This window comes from Hemitrygon akajei, chromosome 11 (assembly GCF_048418815.1).
Source record: "Hemitrygon akajei chromosome 11, sHemAka1.3, whole genome shotgun sequence".
Classification (NCBI taxonomy): domain Eukaryota; kingdom Metazoa; phylum Chordata; class Chondrichthyes; order Myliobatiformes; family Dasyatidae; genus Hemitrygon; species Hemitrygon akajei.
In genome coordinates this window covers 47,496,052-47,519,353 of record NC_133134.1, presented here as the reverse complement: position 1 = coordinate 47,519,353, position 23,302 = coordinate 47,496,052, and the positions used below count along the sequence as shown (strand labels likewise).

Genomic DNA, 23,302 nt, shown 5'->3' with positions numbered 1-23,302 from the left:
CAATTGGCAAGCCAATTCCGGATCCACAAAGCAAGGTATCCTTGGATCACATGCCTCCTTACTTTCTGAAGGAACCTTGCATGGATAAACTTATCAAATGCCTTACTGGAATCCATATACTCTACATCCACTGCTCTACTTTCAATGTGTTTTGTTATACCCTCAAAGAATTCAATCAGCCTCGTAAGGCATGACCTGCCCTTGACAAAGCCATTCTAACTATCCCTAATCAGTTTATGTCTCTCCAAATGCTAATAAATCCTTCCTCTCGGGATCTTCTCTAACAACTTGCTCATCACTGATGTCAGACTCCCTGGTCTATAATTTCCTGGGTTATCTCTACTCCCTTTCTTGAACAAGGAAACAACATTTGCAACCCTCCGATCCTCTGGTACTTCTCCCATCCCTGTGAATAACGCAAAGATCATCTCACGAAGCTCAGCAATCTCCTCCCTCGCTTCCCACAGTAGCCTGGGGTATATCTCATCCAGTCCCAGTGACTTATCTAACAATGCTCTTCAAAAGCTCCAGCACATCCTCTTTCTTAATGTCTATATGCCGTGCCATTCAAAATAAACTGGACAAGATTAAGCAGAAAGCACAAGGGCTTAAGGTCTCTAGTTAAGACAACAACTAACAGATCCAGGTGCTCCAGAAACCTTGAAGCCCAATGATGTACGGCTTACCGCACAGGACCGCAGGTGTCCTGACAGAGGAAGTCATGGATCCAGTTGCGGGGAGGGGGGGGGGGGGTGGGGGGAGAGGTATGGAGGCCCAGGTTTTGAAGCTTGTTGATTAGTACTGAGGGTATGATTGTGTTGAATGCTGAGCTATAAACAAAGACACGCACAAAAAATGCTGGTGGAACGCAGCAGGCCAGGCGGCATCTAGAGGAAGAAATACAGTTGACGTTTCGGGCCAAGACCCTTCGTCCGGACTAACTGAGGGTCTTGGCCCGAAATGTCGACTGTACTTCTTCCTATAGATGCCGCCTGGCCTGTTGCACTCCACCAGCATTTTGTGTGTGTTGCTCATATTTCCAGTATCTGCAGATTTCCTGGTGTTTGCGTCTGTAAACAAAGAGCAGCCTGACACAGGTATTGCCTGTGTCCAGGTGACCCAAGACGGATTGGAGAGCCAGTGGGATTGCATCCACCGTAGACCTGTTTTCTCTGAGACCTGCAATGTCCTCTCCTATCTTTCAATGTCTGTTGGCACCTTTGCCGACCTTTAAAGTGTTAACTCACTTTCACCCAACAATCTGCTTTTTACCGGAATATCCATTTCTGTTTGCAGCTGCTGAGATCAGGTTTCAGTGCTTACCCTCACGTGCACTTTTATCATTATTTGTTTGATCCGCATGTCACATCCCTATATATTAGTTTATGTTACTCTGGAAAGTTTCTAAGTCAATGTGGACCTTGGCGTTCTGTAAGAGTTAGGATCACACCAAATGAGAAAGGTCACTTCCAGCAACAAGGAACACCGGTTTACGGTCAAATACTCAACATAATACATAAGAAATAAGTGGACATGCTGGCGATCAATAAACGTCAACGGCGCCCGATAGTCACGTGACGCAGTTGAGCTCGGTATTTTGCGGAGGCGCTTGGTGACGGAAGCGGTTATCATTTTTAGTTTAGAGTTGGTTTCTAGTGAAAGCTATCGACGCAGAAATAAGGTAAGATACAGTTGTAAGAATTTGTAATTAAAGTAAAATCGTTCCAGGATAATTACCTGTTGACAAGTTAAATACTTTGTTCAATTTTTTAAAAAAACGGCTAGTACTATGTTCTGAACTTATTTTGGTCTGTCTGTTCTCTTGGAGAGTTAACGATTGTGGCGGAGTTTAGTAAATACTCCCGAGGCTCGCGTGAATGTACATTTTAAAATTAGTTGGGCACTATCTGTACCGCGCCCTTTAGCAGCCATGAGAGATTACGACGGTCTATTTTTCACCTGCACACACTCGATTCGTCCCCCACTTTCTTTAGCGGAATCTGCAGACAGATCAGTGAGAGTTTGTGAAGTGGGGTGATCAATTAAACGACCTGTTGAGTTGGTGGGAAGAGTTTAATTTATTTGGTGGAAAGTGCTTGAGATATGTTGTTCACAGTCTTGGGTATGTTTAGCTATTCTCTAGCATGTTTGTGTGGAGGAGTTATGGGCGCAATTAGTCTCCATTTCAGTAAATATAAGGCGTTCCATTAAAACGCTGAATCCTTTTCCCGAGAGTGATCATGAATCAAAGGTTTGTTTAATAAAGTTTCGCAAGGAGGAAGAGAAAGGACGGGAGAATTAGTACGAAAAATCTAGAGTTCATAGAAATGGCATCGTTACCATCGGTAAAGTAATTATGGCAAATACAGATATTTACCAGTGTATTCTAATTAAAAAAAGGACGGAATTGGGGAAGCTAAGATAATGCACTATTAACTGGATTCAGGACAAAAAGTGAACGGTAGCCAGTCAGAGTTCCATGATGGCGCTGTCAAAACGGGACCTCGCCTTATAGATTTGCGGATGATATAAAGTGCTCTCTTCCTTTTAAACATAATGCGCTGTTTCACATTTGTGGTGATCTTTATCTGCCAATGGCTTACCCATTTTATTACGCTCCCCCTCCCCCCCTCCGTCAACGTAGCCATCGTTCTGGGGATCAAACAGTAAACAAATCATTTTAAATACAAACGCAAATACTCATAGTGGAAGGTATTTTCAATCATTTGACGGGCTTTGCGGAGTGGTAGGACTTGGGTATACGTCATAAAAGTTTTTTAATCCCAAGTTAGCCATGCGTCACCCAAAAATAAACATTACAGGGGTTTGTAGCTAGAATAATAGAATTGAGAAGTAAAGGAAGTTATATTGAATTGTGAAACCTGAGCATTTCTGGCACTAAATGTACGCCGCTGGAAGAACGCGGTGGGTGAAGTAACATCTGTAGAGGTGCATCAGGATCTATCGTTAAGGACCCCTATCACCCAGGACGTACCCTCTTCTCATTGACAATTACCCTCAAGGATGAGGTGCAGGAGCCTAAGGACACACTCAATATTTCAGGAACAGTTTCTTCCCCTCTGCCTTTAGATTTCTGAACGGACCCATAAACACTACCTCAATATATTTCCCTCTCTTTTGCACTACAGTACTTGTTTATTTTTTAGATATACTTACTGCAATTTGCAGATTTTATTAAGTACGGTAATATACCGGTGCTGCAGAACAACAGATTTAATGGCATATGCCAAAGTTGATTCTGACTAAGATGGGCAATATATAGGGGCGAGACTGAAGATAGTGCAAACTGCAAAGATTAGGCAGATAGAAGTGGGTGCGGAGGAGAGGGTGGGATAGGAACCAAGAGACAGTGTAATAGGTGAGAGTAGAAAGGGAATAATGAGCTGCAGGTGGAGGAGGAGATGGGAAAGATGAACCAAAGAAACCAGGTGGACAGATATGTGAGAGATGGAACCAGGTAGCAGAGGGGTGACAAAGGTGAACAAAGAAAGAGGGGGGCTAGGGTGGACTAGTGGGAGTCGGAGACGAACCTAATGAGGACGTGGGGCTGGTTTGTGAATTACCTGAAACTGGAAAATTCAAAGTTCAGACCATTGGACTGTTAACTACAGAGAGAATATGAGCTGTTGTACTTCTAGTTTGCAATTGGCCTTGCTGTGGCAGTGGAGAAGGCTGAGGACTGAAATGGACATGGTGCTAAAAATTTACCAGTTTGTCAGGATGGTGTGATGATATATCTGTCAGGAAAGGATGTACAGATTTTGTCATGGTCCGGTCTGTGAAATCTGCATTCTGGTTCACGGTCCGGTCCATGTTCCTTATTCCAGGTTTTCCGGGTTTCCCCAGTTTCTGTTGAGGCAGCTGATTCTTGTTTGGGCTGGCTTCATAAATAGCTTCAGGATTCAGCCTCTGGCTGCTGGATTGTTCCTCTCCAAACCCTCTGTCTGTATCCCTTCCCTTCGCCTTCCTGCCTGGTGCCTCGCCTCGCCTCGCCTGTGCCTGGAGTCTCACCCTGTTTGGAACTTCTGTGTTCACGCCTTTGCTAGGTAGGTCTGGTGGCTTGCCGCTGCCTAGCATTGGGAACTGTCTCGTCATGTTCAGCGTTCTGTGTAATGAGTCCCGGCCCTACATCCTGTACCCTAGGAAGGGTCCCGGCTCTGTGTTCTGTGTAATGAGTCCCGGCCCTACATCCTGTACCCTAGGAAGGGTCCCGGCTCTGTTCTGTGTGATGAGTCCCGGCCCTACATCCTGTACCCTAGGAAGGGTCCTGGCTCTGTGTTCTGTGTAATGAGTCCTGGCCCTACATCCTGTACCCAAGGAGGGGTCCCGGCTCTGTGTTCTGTGTAATGAGTCCTGGCCCTACATCCTGTACCCTAGGAAGGGTCCCGGCTCTGTGTTCTGTGTGATGAGTCCTGGCCCTACATCCTGTACCCTAGGAAGGGTCCCGGCTCTGTGTTCTATGTAATGAGTCCTGGCCCTACATCCTGTACCCTAGGAAGGGTCCTGGCTCTGTGTTCTGTGTAATGAGTCCTGGCCCTACATCCTGTACCCAAGGAGGGGTCCCGGCTCTGTGTTCTGTGTAATGAGTCCTGGCCCTACATCCTGTACCCTAGGAAGGGTCCCGGCTCTGTGTTCTGTGTGATGAGTCCCGGCCCTACATCCTGTACCCTAGGAAGGGTCCCGGCTCTGTGTTCTGTGTGATGAGTCCCGGCCCTACGTCCTGTACCCTAGGAAGGGTACCGGCTCTGTTTTCTGTGTAATGAGTCCTGGCCCTATGTCCTGTATCCAAGGAGGGGTCCCGGCTCGGTGTTCCATGTTCCTGTCTGTCCCTCGACCAAGGCTTTGTGTTCCTGTCTCTTCCTCGACCAAGTCAAGGCTTTGGGGTCTCGTCCAGTCCTAGTCACGTCCAAGATCCTTGTCCTGTCCAAGCCACGGCTTTGTGTTCTCGTCTTGTCCTGTGCCTCGCCCAGCCCAGGAGTACCTTGCTGGGCCCATTGCTGGGGTTCCCTCGTCCTGTCCATGAGTCTCACATCCAGTCCTGTTGCCTCTCCTCGTCCTGTAGCCAATTCTTGTCCTTGCCTGGTTCTGGAGTCCGAGCCCGAGTCAAGACGCAGGTTCTGGGTCCTTGTCCGGTCTCTGGCTCAGAGTCCAAGCCCAGGCTTCTAGTTCCCAATTCTATGTCCTGGTTCCGCTATCCTCGTCAAGTCCTAGCCCAGGCCCGGAATCCTTGTCTCATCCAGGGTCTGTGTCATGTCCAGCGTCCTTTCTTCCTCACTTTCCTTGCTTCCTTCTCACACCTAGTCCTGTTCCTGGTAGTTCAGTGTCTGTGTCTTGCTTTTGGGTCCGCTCCCAATGCCCCCCTTATGACAGATTTGGTTAAATTTATTATGGGGATAACATAATCAAAGATGTTGCTGGGTCTGGAGGACTGGAGTTATAAGGAAAGGTTAAATATGTTAGGACTGTATTCTTTAGAATGTAGAAGATTGAGGGGGGATTTGATAAAGGTATGCAAAATTATGAGGGGTATAGTTATAGTAAATGTAAGCAGGCTTTTTCCACTTTGGTTTGGTGTGACTACAACCAGAGGTCATGGCTTAAGGGTGAAAGGTGAAAAGTTTAAGGGGAACATGAGAGGAAATCACTTAGGGGTCAGGAGAGTGCGGATTGAGCTGCCAGCGCAAGTGGTCCATGCAATGCTTGAGAAGTTTGGATAGGTACATGGATAGTAGGGATATGGAGGTCTGTGGTCCCACAGGTCATTGTGAATAGGCAGTTTAAATGGTTTTGGTATGGACTAGATGGGCTGAAGGTCTTGTTTCTATGTTCTACTTCTCTGTGACTCAAAAGGCTGGAAGGGCCAATTCTGTGCTGTAGTGCTAAATAAATAAATAATAGAAGCCTTTTTTTTTAAAAAAAAGCTTTTGATATACTTTGTAAAAGTATTCAGTCCCTTCCCCTTTTTCACATAAATTAGTAATACAACCAGGAATTTTAATGAATGTAACTGAGAATTTTTATTTGTGAATCACATGCTTCTTTTTTCACAGTAGAGCCCAAAATATAGGAAAAATTTTAAAACATGAAAAACAAAAAAAAAATTCAAAACTGAAATGTCAATAGTTCAAAAGTGTTCATTCCCTCTTTGCTCAATACTTGAACCACCTCTTGCAGCTAATACAGTCAGCAGTCTTTTTGGATATTAACTGTGCAGAACATGATGAAGCAAGATTTGCCTATTCCTCCTTGCAAAATTGTTCAAGCCATATCAGGGTAGTTGGGGAGTGGCAGTGGGTGCAGTCTTGGGGCTTTGCCAGAGATTTTCAATTGAGTTATGGTCGGGACTCTGACTGGGCCACTCAAAGACATCTAGTTGCTCTGGGAATGTGCTTAGGATCGTAATCCAGCTGGAAGATGAACTTCCTCCCCAATTTAAGCTTTCTGGCAGAGGCTAGCAGGTTTCGATCCAGGATCTCTCTGTATTTAGTAGCATTCACCTGGCCATGGATCCCGACAGGATTTCCAGTCCTGCTGTTGAAGAACAGCAGCTGATGATGTTCTTCACCATACTTTTATATTTCTCCTGGGTGACCTCCTCCTTTCCTTTCTCCTATGGCCCACTCTCCTCTCCTACCAGACTCATTCCTCTTCAGCCCTTTACCTTTCCTACCTACCTGGCTTCACCTATCACCTTCTAGCTTTCCTTCTTCCCCTCCCCCCCAACTGTTTTTTAATCTGGCTTCTTCCCCCTACCTCAGGCCAAAATGTCAACTGTTTATTCATTCCCATAGGTGTTGCCTGGCCTGCTGAGTTCCTCCAGCATTTTGTGTCTGTTGTAGGGATGGTAATGTGGTAAACTATGTGTATACCTGTCTGGACACACCCCTCTGCTGACTGCTCCTGTGGCTCCTCCCACAGACCCCTCCACCTTGGTCTCATCTGGCCACAAGCTCTGCTTTCATGTCTTAAGAGTGTCTTCTGTGTGCTGTTTGCAAAAACTTTGTGGGCAAGGATATGCATTTTTTTTAGCAGTATGCCTGGTGTAAATCTAATACATACATCAGCCAGGTAGTACGATCGCTAATGTAATGTATGGTAGAGATAGCATCATGCTCACAATTGAATAAAAGATCACACACAACAAGATAGGCAAACAATCGATGTACAAAAGACAACAAACTGTACTAATACAAAAGGAAATAAAAGAAGTAATAACAATAAATAAACAATAAATATTCCGAGTATGAGATGAAGAGTCCTCGTTGGATGTGGAAAATCTAGTTAAGAAGAAAAGAAAAGCTTACCAAAGGTTCAAGAAACTAGGTATGGATACAGTTCTAGAAAATTACAAGGTTGTCAGGAAGGAGCTTAAGAGTGAAATTAGGAGAGCTAGAAGGTGCCGTGAGAAGGCCTTGGCAAGCAGGATTAAGGAAAAGTATATGAAGAGCGAAAAGATGAGCCATGTGTGAATAGGGCCAATCAGGTGAGATAGGGGAAATGTGTTCATGGAGTCGGAGGAGGTAATGGAGGTACTTAAAGAATACTTTGCTTCAGTATTCACCAGGGACAAGGACCTTGGCAATCGTGGAGATGACTGTCAGCAGACTGAAATGGTTGAGCATATAGACGTTAAGAAAGAGGATATGCTGGAGCCTTTGAAAAGCATTAAGCTAGATAAGTTTTAAAAAAAATTCTACAAACAAACAACAAGAAAAATACAGCACATCCACAAAAACCACGACCATAACAAAATCAAGTTAAATATTGAGCAGCAAAAGGGAGAAAAGTATAAAGGCAAAAGTCACCCTATAAGCAAGTCCAATACAGGGCCCCGTATCCTTTCAAAGATGTCCCCTCTGTCCTCATTACATAGTCTGTCTCTTCAAATGTAAAGTATTTGCCAGTTCTCTCAGTCACAGGTCGTACGTAGGTAAAGAGTCCATTTTCCACATTTGCAGGATTAACTTTTTAGCAATCACCATTCCAAACAGTAGTCATTTTTTCATACTTATTGGCTGAAGATAGGGAGCTTGTTGCTCCAAGAATGGCTATGAGCGGGTCTGGTTCCCACCGCTTCCCATAAGCCTCAGGGAAACAGTGAAAAATACTTCTCCAGTATGCATAAAGCTTACAACATGACCAGAATGAATGTGACAAGTTACTGTTCTCAGATTTACATCTATTACAAACTGGTGAAACATCAGGGTAGAAGCTGTGCAACTTTTCTTTGGAATAATGGAGTCTATGTATTGTTTTAAACTGTTTAAGTCTGTGTCTGACGTTGACCGAACAATCATGTATACTCTTTAAACACTCATCCCAGACTTCTTCTGTCAGTTCGATATCCAATTCATCCACCCATGCCTGCTTAAGACCTGCAGTATTCACCCGAACTCCATTACGTAGGATCTGATAAAAATAGGATATAGCACTACGAGTAACCGGATCAAATTTATTTATTGCCTCCAGGGACTCATGTTTGTCTAAAACTTCAAAATTAGGTATATATTTCCTAACATAATCTTGAATTTGTAAATATCTAAAAAAAAAACTAGATGCAAGGATATTGTAAATTGCTTGTAACTGCGCAAATGAGGCAAAGTTTCCATTAATATGTAGGTAAGTTGTCAGGAGTGGATGAGATACACCCCGGCTACTGTGGGAAGCGAGGGGGGACATTGCAGAGTCTCTGGCGAAAATCTTTACATCATCAACAGGATGGGAGAAGTACCGGAAGATTGGAAGGTTGCAAATGTTGTTCTCTTGTTCAAGAAAGGGAGTAGAGATAACCTAGGAAATTATAGACCAGTGAGTCTTACTTCAATGGTGGGCAGGTTGTTGGAGAAGATCCTGAGAGACAGGATTTATGAGCATTTGGACAGACATAATCTGATCAAGGATAGTTAGTGTGGCTTTGTCAAGGGCAGGTCATGCCTTACGAGCCTGATTGAATTCTTTGAGGATATAACAAAACACATTGAGAGTAGTGGATGTAGAGTATATGGATTTCAATAAGGCATTTGATAAGTTTCTCTATGAAAGACTCCTTCAGAATGTAAGGAGGCATGGGTTCTAAGGAGACCTTGCTTTGTGGATCCAGAATTGGCTTGCCCTCAGAAGGCAAAGGGTAGTTGTAGATGGTTTGTCTTATGCATGGAGCTCGTGTTCCGCAGGGATTTGTTCTGGGACCCCTTCTCTTTGTGATTTTTTAAAAATATATGTATATAAATGACCTGGATGAGGAAGTGGAGGGATGAGTTTGTAAGTTTACTGATGACATGAAGGTTGGGGGTGTTGTGAATTGTCTGGAGGACTGTTAGAGGTTGCAGTGTGACATCGATAGGATGCAGAACCTGGCTGAGAAGTGTCAGATGGAGGTCAATTTGGAGTGGATCCAAGTCGCTCCACAGGCAGGAGTTGATATGTTTCATCACCAACCTCTCAAAACACTTCATCTCGGTGGATGATAGTCATTGAGGCAGGTTACCACGTTCTTCTTGGGCATTGGTATAATTGAAGTCTGCTTGAAGTAGATGGGTAACTCAGACTACCAAAGTGAGGGATTAAGGTAATCAGCCCAGGTCTATATTACTAAGCCAGGCACCCCATCTGGGCTGGGTGCTTTCCATGCATTCACCTTCTTAAAGGATGCTCTCGTCGGTCTCAGAGACTGAAATCGCAGGGTCCTCAGAGGCTTTGTGAGTTCGAGGTACTTCCATGTTTTGATGCTTAAATGAGCATAGAAGGTATTATTGAGCTCATCTGGGAGCAAAGCCTTCAGCTGCATTATGTTGCTAGGTCCATAGTTCAGTTCTCTGGTGTCTGCTGTAAACTGAAATATTGTAATTAGATATTTCAGTGCAGGCTTGCAAATAATCTTGTTATCCGGATGTATTTCACTGAAGTACAAAGGAAGTTATTATGTAGAGTGAATCTCTTCAGCCTCAGGATTTGGTGGGGCATTCAAAAACAAATCTCTTTCTGTTGTCTTGTTATATCCCAGCTTTGTCTCAATCATGGCAGCAGATTTTGTTCAGTTATTTTCTTAAGGATTTGACAAGCTGAGCGAGGAACCTGGTTGATCTAGTGTATTTAGATTTCCAAAACGCATTCTATACAATGCCATGTATTAGGCTGGTGTATAAATTTAAGAGCCAAAGTATTGGAGGAAGTGTGTTGGCATAGACTGAAAACTGGAAGTCAGTGGGAAGAAAAATGGTCCTTTTCAGGCTGAAGGAATGTAATTAGTAGAGTACTACAGGGATTGCTCTTGATACTTGATCATTATATTTGTTTATTATTGTCACATGTACTGAGATACCATGAAATGCTCCTGTTTGTGTGCCACCCATAAATTTTACTGATTTTTATTTTCTACTGTAGTTACTTTAAAATAAGTTGGTGCTTAAGCTTTCATGTAGAATTTCAGGCTCATACAGCAGAGTGCATTTCAGTTGTATTAGATTTTAGAACAGTTTATCTGTACTTTAATCTTGACCTTTTTGATAATGAGGAATATTGGGTGACTTCAACAGGAAGTGGTAGTCCAACAAGTAACATGAGAGGCTGATACTTTGAAGCAGATATCTCATAGAGAAAAATCATCCAGCTGTAACTGAACTATCTAAATGTTTAGCAGTGGAACAATTCTAGTGTCTGTCCTATTTTTGAGCTTGCTAACCTCAAAGCAGAGAGAGAAGAGCTACAGTTTTGATGTGGTGCCTTGTCAAACTCTTGCCTTTTAAAAACATTTTTGGTAAATAAAGTTGAATGATGGCATGAATCTGACTTTGTGGTTACAGAGAAACATATAGCTTTATGCTGTGTTGGATGATTTTCTATTGCAATACTTTCATTCAATCTTTTTTATTGTTAAGATTGCTACAAGAATCACCCCTTGTAATAATGATCAGTGAGGCACAGAGAATCTGTAGCTACCGGCAAGTAACTTTTATGGTTTCAACTAAAAGCACGTGGGTTCACAAACTGTCTCTGTGTGCACCCTACTAGAATTCCCTGACAGTCCATGAACAGTCAATGAAGAGAAAAGGATATTACCCGGAAAAGGAGTCTACACTGCCCAGGTGATACTCGTGGTCCCAATCTCCTCGTGTCCGTGGGGTCCTCCTTATCCGCGATGGTTGGTCTCTGGCTGCGGGAGAGTTATGACTGCTGTGTATTTGGAGCTCCTGAGTCTTATACTGTTCCTCATCAATTGAACCATTGGAGCTCCATCCCATTGGCTCAAGGTCACCTGACCTACCTGGGTCACTCTTACTGGTCATTGTAAAGGGCTATGACCAACATTGTTCCATGGCTCTGCCCACCCGAGCCTTGTGTAGTTGTGTCGTTACACTCTGACTGGTCCAAACCAGTTAAATGAGGCAACCCAGACAGAGTCTAATGAGATTACCGATTGCAGGTCTGGCATTTTACAAAACAAGTAGCTACTCCCTCTGAGAATGGTATCAGGTATATTACTCTGATTAGATTGTCCCAGAGCACGGATCAGTTCAGAGTCCATTCCCCTTACATAACAATTGGCTATTTGTTTGAGAATGGTCTCAGGTTTTTGCAGATCATTACCTGAAGCTTCCTTTGTCCACATTCAGTTGCTCTGATTAGATTATCCAAGAGCAAGAAAACTGTTCAGAGTCCACAGAATGGGGGAAACAAAGACAACTGGCTTGTCTGCTTCCCCTGTCCTTGATCAGACTGCAGTTTCTTCTGGCCTACAAGATCATCAGCAGGAGACCCAATGAAATGGCTTTAGATTTACAGTAGAGGTGGAGGTAGAAGTAGTAATACTGCTATTTCTGATCATAGCTCTTGTCTTTGTTTCTTTGTTTGCAGTTTGATAACTTTGATAACTTTATTTGAATCAAATCAAAATTATAAGGAAGAATAAAATCTGCAATGTATTTGCATAGTTCAAAGTACAATTTGAGATTATCTCAAGTATGTGCTTGCACAGGTTGAATGGAATTCTTGTTTGATGCAGCACTGAGAGGCATATAACAACATGAGCATAGCATTAAGAAAACCTAAATTAATATACACTTCTTTACAAGAAAGGACGGGTTGCACTTGAATCCCAGGGGGACCAATATCTGGCAGGAGGTTCGCTAAGGCCACTGGGGAGAGTTTGAACTAGAATTGTTGGGGGGTGGGAACCGAACTGAAGAGCCTGGGGAAGAGGAAGTTGGCTCACAAATAGAGAAAAGGGAGGATAGGCAGGTGATAGAGAAGGAACGTGCTCAGACCGAAGGTTTGAAATGTGTCTATTTTAATGCAAGAAGTGTTGTGAACAAAGCGGATGAGCTTAGAGCGTGGATCAGTACTTGGAGATATGATGTGGTGGCCATAACAGAGACTTGGATGGCTCAGGAACAGGAATGGTTACTTCAAGTGCCGGGTTTTAGATATTTCAGAAAGTATAGGGAGGGAGGCAAAAGAGGTGGGGGCGTGACACTGTTGATCAGAGATAGTGTCATGGCTACAGAAAAGGTGGACATCATAGAGGGATTGTCTATGGACTCTCTGTGGGTGGAGATAAGGAACAGGAAGGGGTCAATAACTTGGTGTTTTTTTTAGGACGCCCAATAGTAACAGGAATATTGAGGAGCAGATAGGGAAACAGATCCTGGAAAGGTGTAATAATAACAGAGTTGTCGTGATGGGAGATTTTAATTTCCCAAATATCGATTGGCATCTCCTTAGCAAGGGGTTTGTATGGGGTGGAGTTTGTTAGGTGTGTTCAGGAAGGTTTCTTGACTCAATATGTAGATAAGCCTACAAGAGGAGAGGCTGTACTTGATTTCGTTTTGGGAAATGAACCTGGTTCGGTGTCAGATCTCTCAGTGGGAGAGCATTTTGGAGACAGTGATCATAATTCTGTCTCCTTTACAATAGCATTGGAGAGAGATAGGAACAGACAAGTTAGAAAAGCGTTTAATTGGAGTAAGGGGAACTATGAAGCTATCAGGCAGGAAATTGGAGGCTTAAATTGGAAACAAATGTTCTCAGGGAAAAGCATGGAAGAAATGTGGCAAATATTCAGGGGATATTTGTGTGGCGTTCTGTATAGGTATGTTCCAATGAGACAGGGAAGTTATGGTAGGGTACAGGAACCATGGTGTACAATTATTACAGCAGAAGGCTGTAATAAATCTAGTCAAGAAGAAAATAAAATCTTACAAAAGGTTCAGAGAGCTAGGTGATGTTAGAGATTTAGAAGATTATAAGGCTAATAGGAAGGCCATGAGAAGGCCTTGGCAGGCAGGGTTAAGGAAAACCCCAAGGCATTCTACAAGTAAATGAAGAGCAGGAGGATAAGATGTGAAAGAATAGAACCTGTCAGGTGTGACAGTGGGAAAGTGTGTATGGAACCAGAGGAAATAGCAGAGGTACTTAATGAATACTTCAGTATTCACTATGGAAAAGGATCTTGGTGATTGTAGTGATGACTTTCAGCAGACTGAAAAGCTTGAGCATGTAGATATTAAGAAAGAAGATGTGCTGGAGCTTTTGGAAAGCATCAAGTTGGATAAATCGCTGGGACCAGATGAGATGTACCCCAGGCTACTGTGGGAGGCGAGGGAGGAGATTGCTGAGCCTCTGGCAATGATCTTTGATTATCAATGGGGGCGAGAGAGGTCCTGGAGGTTTGGGGTTTGCAAATGTTGTTCCTTTAGTCAAGAAAGCGAGAAGAGATAGCCTAGGAAATTATAGACCACTGAGTCTTACTTCAGTGGTTAGTAAGTTGATGGAGAAGATCCTGAGAGGCAGGATTTATGAACATTTGGAGAGGTATAATATGATCAGGAGTAGTCAGCATGGCTTTGTCAAGGGCAGGTCGTGTCTTACGAGCCTGATTGAATTTTGTTGAGGATGTGCCTAAACACATTCATTGATGAAGGAAGAGCAGTAGATGTAGAGTATATGGATTTCAGCAAGGCATTTGATAAGGTACTCTCTGCAAGGCTTATTGAGAAAATAAAGAGGTTTGGGATCTAATGTGGTTTGGGATCCACATTGCTTTGTGGATCCAGAACTGGCTTGCACACAGAAGGCAAAGAGTGGTTGTAGACGGGTCTTATTCTGCATGGAGATCAGTCACCAGTGGGGTGCCTCAGGGATCTGCTCTGGGACCCTTTCTCTTTGTGATTTTTATAAATAACCTGGATGAGGAAGTGGAGGGATGGGTTAGTAAGTTTGCTGATGACACAAAGGTTGGGGGTGTGGTGGATAGTGTGGAGGACTGCCAGACGTTACAGCGGGACATTGATAGGATGCAAAACTGGGCTGAGAAGTGGCAGATGGAGTTCAACCCAGATAAGTGTGAAGTGGTTCATTTTGGTAGGTCAAATATGAGGGCAGAATATAGTATTAATGGTAAGACTCTTGGCAGTGTGGAGGATCAGAAGGATCTTGGGGTCCGAGTCCATAGGATACTCAAAGCAGCTGTGTAGGTTGACTCTGTGGTTAAGAAGGCGTATGGTGTATTGGCCTTCATCAATCGTGGAATTGAATTTAGGAGCCAAAAGATAATGTTGCAGCTATATAGGAGCCTGGTCAGACTGCACTTGGAGTACTGTGCTCAGTTCTGGTTGCCTCACTACAGGAAGGATGTGGAAGCCATAGAAAGGGTACAGAGGAGATTTACAAGGATATTGCCTGGATTGTGGAGCATGCCTTCTGAGAATAGGTTGAGCGAACTCGGCCTTTTCTCCTTGGAGCGATGGAGGTTGAGAGGTGACCTAATAGAGGTGTATAAGATGATGAGAGGCATTGATCATGTGGATAGTCAGAGGCTTTTTCTCAGGGCTGAAATGGTTGCCACAAGAGGACACAGGTTTAAGGTGCTGGGGAGTAGGTACAGAGGAGATGTCAGGGGTAAGTTTTTTTTACTCAGAGTGGTGAGTGCGTGGAATGGGCTGCCAGCTACGGTGGTGGAGACCGATATGATGGGGTCTTTTAAGAGACTTTTAGATAGGTACACAGAGCATAGAAAAATAGAGGGCTATAGGTAAGCCTAGTAATTTCTAAGGTAGGGTCGTGTTTGGCACAACTTTGTGGTCCGAAGGGATTGTATTGTGCTGTAGGTTTTCTATGTTTCTAAAGCGTGCAAAAAAAAAAGTCTATTTTTGTGCAAAGTTGTCATGGTGTTGCTAAACTGTAGTGATTGTTGAGTAAGTTAGTTTTGGAACAGAGTGGTTGAAAGGAAGTAGCTGTTCTTTAATTTGGTGGTGTGGGACTTCAGGCTTCATTGCCTCTTGCCTAATGGTAGCTGCGAGAAGATAGCATGGTCATCGTTGGGCTGCATTCATCGTGAGAAAACGTTCATTCATGAGACTTTGTGCCTTTCGGAACTTTTCGGCAGCTACAATCATAATTATCTCTCTTGGACTCAGCGGGCACCAATAATAAAAAAAAACTAGGTGTAAGTGGAGTGGCCATTGTTGGAGTGGACAGTATTACAGTGGCCAGGCTTTGGTTCAGCAGGCTTGGGCAAGAACAAGCGCAAGCTAGAACTTCAAGCTTGAGAAGGTGGAGCTTTAACAAGTGTAGACGGGATGGTAGTTCAGGCAGTGGAATGCTTCTCCTGTAAGATGTGGGATTTCAGAGTACCTAACAGTCTCCCTGCTAACTGTACTTGCAGGAAGTGCACCCAACTCTGGTTCCTGATGGACAAAGTCTAGGAGCTGGAGCTGGATGTAGTCGCGATCATCTGGGTGGCTGAAAATTAGACATTTAATGAGGTGGTCACACCCATAGTGCAGGCTTCAGATAGTAGATGGGTGACCACTGGGAGAAGTAAGGGGAATAAGCATTCAGTACAAGGTTCCCTGTGGTCATTCCTCTCATCGACAAACATATCCCTTTGCATACTGCTGGGGGGGGGGGGGGGGAATGACCTCTCAGGACACAGCAACAGCAGCCAGAGCAGTGGCACTGTGACTGGCCGAGGCTCAGCAGTGTAAGGCAAGGCAGAGTGATAGGAGACTTGATAGTTAGCGGGGGGCAGGGGGAAGAACAGACAGGAAATTTTATTGCTGTGAAAGATGCCAGGATGGTGTGTTGCCTCCCAGGTACTAGGGTGTAACATGTCTTAGAACAGCTGTAGAAGATTCTCAAGAGGGTGAGCAGCCAGAGATTGTGGTGCAAATTGGCACCAATGATGTGGGTAGAAAGAGAGAAGAGGTCCTGCACGGTGAGTATAGGGAGTTAGGAGGAGGCTGAAGAGCAGGACCCATAAGGTAGTAATCTCTAGATTACTCCCTGTACCATGTGATAGTCAGGACAGGAGTAAGATGATGGTACAGATGAATGAGTGGTTGATCAAGTGGTGCAGAGGGCAGGGTTTCAGATTTCTGGATCATTGGGATCTCTTCTTGGATGGTATGGTCTGTACAAATAAGATGGGTTACAACTGAACCCTAGGGGACCAATATTCTTGCAGGCAGGTTTGTAGAGCTTTTGTGAAAAGGAGGAGGAGGAGATGGCGGTGCGACGCAGCGTGCGTGGCCTCTCTGGAGATGGATAACTGTTACTTGTTAAGTAGGGATCCGTGCACAATCCTGATTTGATGGAGGCAGATGTGAAGCGTGGAGGAACATCTGGAGAAACTTCTGAAATGCCCGCTTCACTGCCACTGTTACTGTGCGGTCCGGAATCTCCAGAGTAGAAGGCCTCCGAGACCTTGGGTTTGCTTGTTTCGGCGGCCGGGATGAGGTTGAAGGCGCTCGGCAGAGGATGGTGCTCAGGAGGCTGTATCGGAGGGGCTGGTCGGAGGCTCGAAGTTTTCGGAAGGACTCCGAGTCTGCTGTGGTCGGGTACTTCCAAGGCATCAGTTGTCAGTGCCTGGAAGTTTATGGCTGGGAGAGTTTCTCCCTTTTTGCTGCCCGAGATCGGGGACTATTGGAGTCAATCAGGACTTGAGACTTTTTTTTAACTGTGCCCATGGTCTGTTTTTATCAAATTATGGTATTGCTTTGCACTGCTGTAACTATATGTGGTTTTGTCAGTGTTAGTCTTTGGTTTGTCCTTTTTTTTGTGATATCACTCTGGAGGAACACTGTATCATTTCTTAATGCCTGCATGCATTTCTAAATGACAATAAACGAGGACTGAGTGTCTTCATAATCTAATCTAAAACTTAGTTGGTGGGGATGGGAACCTGAATGATGGGGCTGAGAATGGGGCAATATCAAAGTCGATGCATTGTGTAGTGAAACTAAGGAAGGAGTGGCAAATTACAGTCTGTGGGATGACTTGAGATGTAACATGGAGCAAAATTGAAAAGGGTGATAACTGAAGGTGTTATAGTTGAATGCACATGATATACGTAATAAGATGTATGATCTTGTAGTACATTTAGAGATTGGCAGGTATAATGTTGTGGAATCACTGAGTTGTGTCTAAAAGAACATATGCAAGTCACCTGGACCAGATGGACTACACCCTAGTGTTCTGAAAGAGGTAGCTGAAGAGATTGTGGAGGCACTAATAATGACCTTTCAAGAATTGCTAGATTCAGGAATGGTTCTGGAGGATTAGAAGATTTCAAATGTCACTCCACTCTTTAATAAGGGAGGGAGACAGAAGAAAGGAAATCATAGGCTAGTTAGCCTATCAGTGGTTGGGAAGACTTTGGAGTCCATTATTCTGGATTTGGTTTCGGGGTACTTGGAGGCACATGATAAAATGGGCCAAATTCAGCATGGTTTCCTTAGAGAAAGCTTGCCTGACCAATCCATTGGAATTCTTTGAGGAAATAACAGGCAGGAGAGACAAAGGAGAGTCAGTGGTGTTGTTTACTTGGATTTTCAGAAGGTCTTTGACCAGGTGCTGCATACAACATTGCTTAACAAGATAAGGACAACATGGATAGAAGGTTAGCTGACTTGCAGGAGGTAAGGAGTGAGAATAAAAGGGGCCTATTCTGGTTGGCTGTTGGTGGCTCGTGGTGTTCCATAGGGGTCGGTATTGAGACCACTTCTTTTCATATTGTATGTCAATTATTTGGATAACTGAATTAATGACTTTGAGGAACACACACAAAGTGCTGGTGGAACACAGCAGGCCAGGCAGCATCTATCGGAAGAATACAGCAGTCGTTTCAGGCCGAGACCCTTTGTCAGGACTAACTGAAAGAAAAGATGGTAAGAGATTTGAAAGGGGGAGGGGGAAATCCAAAATGATAGGAGAAGACCGGAGGGGGTGGGATGAAGCTAAGAGCTGGAAAGGTAATTGGCAAAAGTGATACAGAGCTGGAGAAGGGAGAGGATCATGGGATGGGAGGCCTAGGGAGAAAGAAACGGGGAGGGGAACACAAGAGGGAGATGGAGAACAAGCAAGGAGTGATTGTGAGAGGGGCAGAGGGAGGAAGAGAGGGGGGGAATAAATAAGGTATGGGGTAAGAAAGGGAGGAGGGGCTTTAACGGAAGTTAGAGAAATCAATGTTGGAGGCTACCCAGAAGGAATATAAGGTGCTGTTCCTCCAACCTTAGTGTGGCTTCATTCTACTGTTGAGATGAAGCCACACTCAGGTTGGAGGAACAACACCTTGTATTCCGTCTGGGTAGCCTGCAACCTGATGGCATGAACATTGATTTCTCTAACTTCCATTAATGCCCCTCCTCCCCTTCTTACCCCATCCCTTATTTAATTATTCCCCCCTTTTTCCCCTCTCTCTCTCTGTCCCTCTCACAATCACTTCTTGTCTGTTTTTCATCTCCCTCTGGCGCTCCTCTCCCCTTCCTTTCTCCCTAGGCCTCCCGTCCCATGATCCTTTTCCTTCTCCAGCTCTGTATCCCTTTTGTCAATCACCTTTCCAACTCTTAGCTTCACCCCACCCCCTCCGGTCTTCTCCTATCATTTCGGATTTCCCCCTCCCCCTCCCCCTCCCACCTTCAAATCTCTTACTACCTTTTCCTTCAGTTAGTTCTGACGAAGAGTCTCGGCCCGAAACGTCGACAGCACTTCTCCCTATAGATGCTGCCTGGCCTGCTGTGTTCCACCAGTATTTTGAGTGTGTTGCTTGAATTTCCAGCATCTGCAGATTTCCTTGTGTTTGCGTGATGACGTTGAGGGCAGGTTTGCAGATGATACAAAGATGGGTCGTGTTGAGGAAGCAGTGAGTCTGCAGAAGGACATGGACAGACTGGGAGAATGGGCAAAGAAGTGGCAGATGGAATTTAGTGTCGGGAAATGTATGGCCATGCATGTTGGTAGGAGGAATAAAGGCAAAGACTATTTTCCAAAAGGGGAGAAAATCCAAAAATCAGCATTGCAAAAGGACTTGGGAAGCCTTGTGCAGGAAAGGTTAACTTGCAGGTTAAGTTGGTGGTGTTACGTATCCCGTAACTGGATCACTTACCAGCAAAGATAGAGAGGTCCGCTGAAGTCTGATGGTACCATTTTTAAACGTTTTTATTTATAAAGGGGCACAAAAGTAAGGTTAATACAAACATTCAGATAACATACGTCATCAATACTCAATCTAAAGCGCAGGTATAGTAATAATCAATAAGAAATAAGCTCTATCGTTGTCTAGGGGTAAGGTATATATTGTCCGCTGTATATCTAAAAGTCTCTTGCGTTCACTGCAGTTCCACCAATTGCCGTCTTTTGGGGTGTCACGGTGGTGCACTTTTGTTAGAGAGAGAGAGATAGAGATTGAATGAAACAGTTACCCGGCGGGTTTTTTCCAACCTTTATGAGTTCGATCCGTCGGAGTCTCATTGGGGGGTGGCCATTCACTTGTGGCCTCTCCTGTAGCTAAAGCCGTTCTTTCGTGGTGAGGTCGCCCATCCCAGGCAAGGAAAAGACGCACACGAACCCCCCCACCGGCTGTCGCTATTAAACGCTGTCACAGGATTTCTAGCGTGTCTTCTGGTGCGTCTGGGGGGCCGTCTTTACAACCCCTCTTTTATCTGAACTCACGGGGTCTCAGATGTCAATCAGGTTGGGATGATGCAATCTCTCTCCATCTCTCCACCCACGTTGCCCTGAGGGTATACACGTAGTACAGTTCCCAATTCACAAAGGTGTCTCCACGAGACAATGACCACTGTCGCCAGCTTTTGCCTCGCCGTGAAACGAGGGACACCGCACGTATCTCTCTCTTCTCTTGGGTCATTGACCCCCCTTCACTAGGGCTCTGGCGATTCTCACAAAGGAGGGGGGCTGGGATCATAACAGTGGTAAGAAAGGCAAATGCATTCCTTTCAAGAGGACTAGAATATAAAAGCAACAATGTAATGCTAAGGCTTTATAAGGCATTGGTCAGATTGCAGTTGGAGTATTGTGAGCAGTTTTGGGCCTCTTATCTAAGAAGTGATTTGCTGACATTGGCAAGGGTCTAGAGGAGATCCATGAGAATGATTCTGGGAATGAAAGGGTTAACACATGAAGAGCATTTGATGTCCCTGGGCCTGTACTCACTGGAGTTTAGAAGAATAAAAGGGATCTTATTGAAACCCAGTGAAAGGCTTAGATAGAGTGGATGTAGAGACGATGTTTCCTATAGTGGGTGAATCTTGGACCAGAGGGCACGGCCTGAAAACAGAGGGACAACCATATAGAACAGGGATGAGGAGGAATTTCTTTAGCCAGAGGGTGGTGAATCAGTGGAATTCATTGCCATAGATGGCTGTGCAGACCAAATCATTGAATATATTTAAATCAGAGGTTGATAGGTTCTTGATTAGTTATGGCATTAAAGGTTACAGGAAGAAAGCAAGAGAATGGGGTTGAGAGGGATAATAAATCAGCCATGATGGAATGATGGAGCGGACTCAATGACTTAATTCTCCTATGGCTTATGGATGGTGGAGATCTTTGATACTGGATGTTGCCTTCTTGATCTCCTAATCCTCTGCACTTACTGAGAAGAATGAGATGTGCTGTGTGGTTGCAGCTTTGTGTGGTACGGAAGTTGTAAGACATCAAGACCCTACAGAATATTGTAAAAGCAACCTAGGCTTATTGGGTATTTCTGTCCTCGTATTGTGTCTTTAAAGGGAGTGTTGTACACAAAGGACCCAAAGGGTTATTGAGAATCCCTAACCCCATCCCACAATATCTTTGACCCACTACTATGAGGAAGGAGGTGCAAGAGCATCAAGGCCAGGACTAGGACAGCACTTATTCCCCAGGCTGTGATACTAATGAATACCCTGCCATCACTGAGGTCTTGCTACTAGGACAATGATCTATACTGTATACGGTTAATGCATGTGATGTGCATATCACACGCATTTTGAATTATATTTTACTGTTTTTTTTGTGGTAATATTTTTCATGTGCTGTGTTGGATATATGTATTCTGGGGATACCATAGTCTAGAGGGACTCCATTTTGTTTGGTTGTATATATGTGCAGTCAGATGACAATAAACTTAACATGCCTACTCTAAGTACCACTGGTAGTGCGGTATGTTGTATTGGGCAGAGTCCGCTACTCTGGTCCCTCAACACCACCTCTTTAGTCAAGATAACCAACAGCATCTCCACTCCTGAGGAGACTGAAGCAAGTGAGGTTTTCCCTCCACCCTGACATTATATCAAATTTTCACAGGACCACAATTAAGAGTGTCCTGACCAGTTGATTTGCCATCTGGTACTGGAATTGCAATGCATCTGACCGTACGACCCTACAAAGGATTGCGAGAATCATCGGGGTTCTTCTTCCACCCATCCGAGATATTTATCAGGAGTGCTGCATGTGCAGGCCCGTGGCATTGTCAGTTATCCCTTTCACCTGTCCAACGATCTTTGATCCCCTACTATCAGGAAGGAGATAGCATTAGGACAAAGGTTGTAAGGATGGAAACGGCTTCTTCCCCCAAGGCCATGAGACTACTGAACTCCCTGCTGTAGGGCAATGACAGATGACACATATTGTTCATAATAGAAACTATTCTACATAATTCAGAAACATCGACATTGTGTTGTTGCAGTAACTTTAGGATGTATCTGATGTAATGATGTCAGTGTAAGAGGACTGCTTTTGGTTTGTTAGTAGTGGAAGTAAAGAGCTGTGGCTTTTGCTAAGCACATAAAATGACTCTTGTTTTATTCACAAAGTTCTACATTGGTGACTCCGATGCTGTCCGATGATTCCAGAGTTATTCTACGACATGTTGATCAATGAGTGTGCCAAACAGTTGCTCTCCTTGTTAGGCCTGGGTGATACTAGGCCTGAAGAGCTAATGCACCACATGCTGTCTTTCCTGTACAATCACAATCCTTGTTTTATTTTTAAAGAACTCTTTATGCAACAAATGCATGATCAAGTTTGCACAGCCCTCGCTAATACACTGGTGAAGGACTACCAGGGGCTTGCTACGATGGCCTCTAGTTTACACTCGGCCAGACGAGGTGCATCATTCCTCTTCCTTCCCCTGACTCAGTAAGCCCTGTCAGCAGAGCCTTCAGAAGGCTCGTGCTCACAGCTCAGAACTAGACGATGCTAGGTCTGTTTTTACCGTGCACACTTCAGCATGAACATAAAGTGGTGCTGACTCCCATGCAACTCTGACAGGGCCAGTGCATTGGGACATCAGAGGTCTGTGACCACCATGGGTTCAGCTGCCAGGGTCATCTATTGTTCACTACAAACACTCTTCCTGTGCTGCCAGCATCACCCATTGATTATAAGGCTGAGAATAATGCACTGGACCACGAGATGCACCAGAACAATGGACCTTTACTGGAGGCTGGCAAATACAGCTGGATTTGGACGTGGGACATGATGTGTGAAGCTCCACATGGGATCTTGGATTGGCTAAAGTTGCTAGACTTCTTCTGCTTGGCAGAGATTTCATGTGTGGCAAAGGACTATTAGTAGATCTTAAGATATGCCGGTTTGAGGAAGTAAAGGGCTTTGGGTTGTTCAACAGTAACCTTTCAAAGTTTGCTAATGTATTCAGTGATAAGCCAAACTTCTTTAACCACCAGAGGACATAAAGACACTGACGCACTATCCTTATGACTGCATCTACATGCTGAGCCTAGGGCAAGTCATCTGATATATCAACAGTCAGAATTCAAAGCTGCTGATGCCCACTAAATTTCCCCCAGTGTAGACAATGTTTGCTGTCTCTCCCCTTCGTGAGGTCAACAATCAACTCTTTAGTTTCACTGACATTGAGCAAGAGGTTGTTGCGGCACCATTCAATCGAGTGACCTATCTCACGAGCTGACCCATTACTGTTTGTGGAAGAATTACAGATAGTGATGTCATTGGCAAATTTGTATATGGCATTGAAGCTATG

The 23,302-nt window shown here is 44.4% G+C and overlaps 1 protein-coding gene across 2 annotated transcripts in view; it reads left to right on the top strand.

Annotated features, from left to right (window-relative positions):
- The first annotated feature begins 1,555 nt into the window (after positions 1-1,555).
- The window catches only part of LOC140735573 (LITAF domain-containing protein-like), a 35,882-nt gene continuing 14,135 nt past the window's right edge, over positions 1,556-23,302 (top strand). The window contains exons 1-2 of one of the 2 annotated variants that reach the window (XM_073060775.1): positions 1,634-1,681; positions 11,032-11,105. The gene's annotated coding sequence lies outside the window, so the exon portion shown is untranslated. Of the gene's footprint in view, positions 1,682-11,031; positions 11,106-23,302 lie in introns of both variants that reach the window. The other variant, XM_073060774.1, reaches the window with a different exon arrangement.